Consider the following 5546-nt stretch of genomic DNA (forward strand, 5'->3'; position numbering starts at 1 on the left):
TTTTGTGTTTCCATTTTAATTCTTTTTCGTTTGCTGGTATTTTACGATACTACACATTGTACACGTTATGTATATATATATATATATATATATATATATATATATATATATATATATATAATAGAATTTCTAATAGAACCAATCATGCATATATATATCATCAATGTCTCACAAACCATCATATTAATTAATTCACACATACACACATGTATAGCTATATACAATTTCTCCTACATATGCATGTTGCCTTCGGAGCCAGTGGCATTAGCCTAATTGGTGCCTTCGGAGCATGATGACAATTGGAAGTGGTTTTCATGGGGGCGGTAGCGGGTAATAGTATTCTCCCTTCGGGTTTATGACCTGGTCGAGCAAAAATCCCGCTATTTCCTCTTGAAGTGCATCTACGCGCTCCGTTTCTAGGAGCTTCTCCCGCGCCTCTCTGAACTGTTAATAAGGAGATCAATATGCATGTGTTTTAGTTGTGTGACTAGATATCGATAATGGTGTAAAAATTGTGAATAGTGTTTTGACAAGCGTACTCATTCCTGTCTTTGAGATCTGCTCCTTTCGGACGCCATCATGCGAATGTTCTCGCAAACGCAGAATGCACACAGATCAGTCCCCTGCGCCTGCTTCAGGGCCTTTACGAGAATGGAATTTGATCAGATAATAATTCATCAAGCATGATAATTAAAGAGATGGCAACTAGCTAGCTAGCTAGTACTACTTAGTTACTTACCTTGGGTCTTCCCCATTTAAGCTTTTCTTTCCATTCGCCTTCCGTGACGCTGATGAACCTTGCCCAAGCCCTGCCCGCCGACAAAGAAAATGAATAAAGGGGTTATTAAATAGTTCATATCATGAAATGCCGAACTAAATAGGCCGAGATATATAGTTAATAATGATTGAAATTACCTGTTGACTATCCCAAACAAGATGTTATAGTCAGTTTTTTTAAGTAGTGAGTCCAGTATTTCAACTGTTCCGGCGTCAACTTTAATGATACACAAGACCCAGTGAAATCTGCATGCACACACGTTTGCATGTCTTAATTAAGCGGGCATATGTAAGCAAAAACATGTAGCTAGCTAGTAGGCAAAAACAGAGAATTTGTAGTACAAGACAGTGTGACTCACTGGAAGTTGTAAGGAAGTAGTATATCTTCATTGTATTTGAGGCGCTTCAAGAACTCTAGCATGCTGTCCTCTACGGCCTTTTGATGACGTGCATCTATTTTCCATGTGTATTCATTAACGGTGTTTGGGTCAATGAACCCAATGCCATAGCATCCACCTTTTCTCATTTCATACATCTTCATCCTGCATATAATACCACAGAAAAGTATATAGTGAGGATAATTACAGGTAATGATTGATCAAAAGGATCACTACAGCTAGCTTGAGACTTAAATTACAGAAAGAAATCACTTACAGACAATAGCAACTGACGATAGATTTGTCGAGTGCGTCTTGATTGTATAACTGAAACAGTTCAGAATACTCAACGGACACAGCTTTCTCATGGTAGTAATGCTCCTCCTTGACATTCACCATGAGGGACAATCGATCGGAAATCTTGGTAATGTTCATGTACCATTGATGCAATTCATACATTCTCGTTGGGAGGTTCTTGACCTTGTCTGGCTTGACCAAAGGTTGGCCCCGGACATATTTCCGTTTTATTTCATCCTCTCTAAGCACAGGCATGGGCTCGATCTCGAGGAGTTGTCCAACAGTGATTTTGAGAACATCAGCCTGCATTATATGCTCCTCCGTTATTACCACATTGCCCACCTCAGGAACGTAAACTGTTTGCCCACAATAATATTGGGCGCGCGTACTGTCACGTGTTGTTGGCACAACAAGCGAGGGGATCGATTGCGCCGCCTGTTCTCCCAGCTGGGGAATGGTTTTCCCGCATTTTTTGACAGCTGCTTCTTGTTTGCTCGATCCCGAGCTCGCCTCCTTACGTAGACGTGCTCGATTTAACTTCCTGATGTGGCGCTCATAGTCTGTGTCAACAGGCTTGGGAGCTGGTGGTTGAGCCATACGAATGAAGTGGTCAATCGTTTTCTCAGGCACTTTCTCCCTTGGCGGCGGTGGCAGTTTCGGTGCAAAATGGGCTTCCACCTCGAACTTCGATATGGCTGCGATTTCCTCCTCGGACCTGTCATAAGCCCTCTGCGGAAGAGGCGTGAGGCTTGGACCATATTTATATCGCTTGCCTCCGCCTGTACTTCCTGTACTACCTCGACTCGTACCGCTACGCACCATAGCTGCGAGGTGTCTCTTATGTGATTGCTGAGGCGGCGGAGACGGCTGACGGGGCTGAGTTCGACGAGGAGGAGTGGCCGCCTGAAGCTGTGCCGGACTTGGAGGAGGAGTGGCCTGAGGTTGTGCCGGACTTGGAGGAGGAGTGGACGTCTGACGCTGTGGCGGACTTGGAGGAGGAGGAGTGGCCTGACACTTTGCCGGACTTGGAGGAGGAGTGGCCTGACACTTTGCCGGACTTGGTGGAATTGCAGGAGCGGGAGACTGCTGACTCGGTGGCGGACTTCGATGAGGAGTCGGTTGACGCGGTGTCGGTGGCCTTCGAAAGATGATGCAATCCTTTTTCCATAGGATGATACGATGTTTGGCGTCTCCGAGAAAGCGCTCGTCGTCACCTCCAGGATAGTCAAGCTCTAGCTCCGAATATGGGTCCACCACCTCATCAACCAAGACACGAGCATAGCCCGCTGGAATCGGGTTGCAATGGAAGGTTGCCTCGGGGGGATTTGTAAAACCAACGGCGTCCACCACCTTCATGGATATGTTCTTCATTTTGACGTGTAGCTCGCAGCTAGTGTTCTCCATGATGTCATCCAAGGGGTATCTACCCAGCATTGCGTCGTCCGGGGCGGAACCCACGCTGCTTCTCGGCATGGATGGGGCGGTGCTATCCAATGCTGGATCATTCGCTAGCTGCTACAGCTGCTGAGACCCCCTTTACTGGGTAAGTGAGTCGATCTGCTCCTGCTGCCGCTGGAATTTGACTACCAATTCCGCTTGACTTGCTTCTAGGCTTTGAAGGCGTTCATAGTCCCACTTCCTCTGCTCCTCCTCCATCTTCCTCTTCTTCTCCTCCGCAATCTTCTTTCTCGCACGGGTTCTGTAGTCGGTGTTCCAGTCTGAAAACCCCTCATACCACGGAATAGCGCCCTTGCCTCGTGTTCTTCCCGGGTGTTCAGGATTTCCCAGGGCACGCGTAAGCTCGTCGTTCTCTCTGTTGGGCTGGAACACCCCCGATCGTGCCTCTTCTATTGCAACAAGTATCGCATCGTCGGCTCCCTTCAGACTTGCCCTCGTCGAAACATTGCCTGTCTTCGGGTCCAACTCCCCCCCATGCGCATAGAACCAAGTCCTGACCCTGGGGGGGCCAGCTCTTAGTAACCGGAGTGGCACCTGCATCCTCCATCTCTTTCTCAGACTTATCCCACTTAGGCATTGCCACCGCATAGCCACCTGGCCCTAGCTTATGGAACTTATCCTTTTTTCGGCATTCTTCTTGTTTATTCTCGACCGTTCCTTAGCTAATTCTGAATCCTTGAATTTCACGAAATCGTCCCAATGAGCACGTTGGTTCTCTAGTGTTCCCTCGAATACTGGAGTTTTCCTTCCTCCCTTGACGTACTTGTCCCATTCACGATTCCTGTGGTTCTTGAATGCAACCGCCATCTTCCTAAGAGCAGCGTCCTTGACTTTCTGCACATCTGCTTCTGTGAAATGATCTGGTAGGGTGAAATGTTCCATGAGAGTATCCCAAAGCAGATCTTTTTGATTCTTGTCGACAAAAGTAACTTCTGGACGTGGAGCAGCGTCCTCTTTGCCTTTTTGTCTTTTGCCTTTTGCTGGCTCTCTCCATTCTTGAAGGGAGATCGGGAGTTGGTCCTTCACAAGAACTCCGCACTGACGAACGAACTTGTCCGCAATCTTCTTAGGCGCTAATGGTTCGCCATTAGGTCTAACTGCCTTGATATTGTACTTTACGCCCTCCTTCAACTTTTTGTTCGGGCCTCGTTTCGTCCTAAGATTTGCTCGATCCGGATGGCTGAAAGAACAAAGATCGATTCGTTAATATATCTTCAAGTCATTTAAAACATGTGATGATCACCAGATACCTGCTTATATAAATATATATACCTCGCCGGTCTTTGTTGTTTCAGGATCAACATGTTCTTCGTCATCGTCATAATCGTAGTTCATGACTTCATCAATTCGGTCGTCGCGATCGAATATCATATCACCCTCTCCGGTGTTGTTTAGAAATTCGGAGCCGTCATAATCTTCTTCATTCTGATCATCATCTGGCCCGCGTATCATATCGAACATGGTCTGTTCTCCCTCTCTATCGGTATTGTCTGCCATAGCTTTTATTTAACTAATTCAAAAGAAATATAAAACAATTTAGTATTCAAATTACATCATCTCGAATAATAGATATAATCTCGAATACTTCGTCTAGAATAATAGATATAATCTCGAATACATCGTCTCGAATAATATATAATATTGAATAGTACATCACTGGCTAGCTAATTAAAGATCGAATACTACAGAAGAATCTAGGACACTCGCGGTTCCTGCGGCGCGGGCGGTGGACACCCAAAGAGAAGGAACCCTCACAGGATCATAGCTGAAGTGAGATCCCCGAAGATACTGCCAGGTATTGGAGAACCTGCCGCCCTCTAACGCAACCATGTAGCGATGGACGTGCTCGTCCTCCTCCCTGACACGGCGACGTACCACCTCCGGCGGGGCCGGGTCCCTCCGCACCGAAACTGGCCCACGCAAACGCCACCAAACGAGATCAGGGTCGACGACGGGACCCAGGGCCGGGTTCCTCATCAAGCGGCGCGCCCCTCCAGGCAGCACCTCCCAGTGCCAGCCCGGCGCAGCCCAGTCCCGGACATGGGTCGGCTGGACGTCGTCGCGGATGGGTCGACGGCAAGGATGCGGGCCGGGCATCGTCGAGAACAAATACTAGCTATATGCCCGCAAAAAGTAATATTTTTTAATGATTGGATTTTGATAACTAAAATTTCTAATATTTCTACTATTTCAAAAATCTATATACTATTTCATACTAATTAAGCATCTAACACTAAAAACAGAAAACACAACTTCTATACATCCATTAAAAAACTGAAAAACAACATTATATAAAAAAATTCCATACTAATTAAACACTAATTATATACTAATAATAATAATCTAAATTATATACTAATTAAACATAAAAATTTCCATACTAATTAAACACTAATTTCCATATAAAAATTTTTGATAACTAAAACAATAATAATCTAAATAATCTAAACTAATTAAACATACAAAATACGTATATACTAATATATACATGCATTAATTCATACATATGTGTGTGTGTGTGTTCCATATAAAAAAATTGATAACTAAAACAACAATAATCTAAATAATCTAAATTATATACTAATTCATGCTTGTGTGTGTGTGTGTTTTGATAACTAAAACAATAATAATCTAAAT

The 5546-nt window shown here is 44.7% G+C and overlaps 1 pseudogene; it reads right to left on the reverse strand.

Annotated features, from left to right (window-relative positions):
- Positions 1-5546, reverse strand: part of LOC123041400 (ubiquitin-like modifier-activating enzyme atg7) — a 35910-nt pseudogene that overhangs the window by 11261 nt on the left and 19103 nt on the right.

The sequence above is a fragment of the Triticum aestivum genome, chromosome 2B, assembly GCF_018294505.1.
Source record: "Triticum aestivum cultivar Chinese Spring chromosome 2B, IWGSC CS RefSeq v2.1, whole genome shotgun sequence".
NCBI classification, from domain to species: domain Eukaryota; kingdom Viridiplantae; phylum Streptophyta; class Magnoliopsida; order Poales; family Poaceae; genus Triticum; species Triticum aestivum.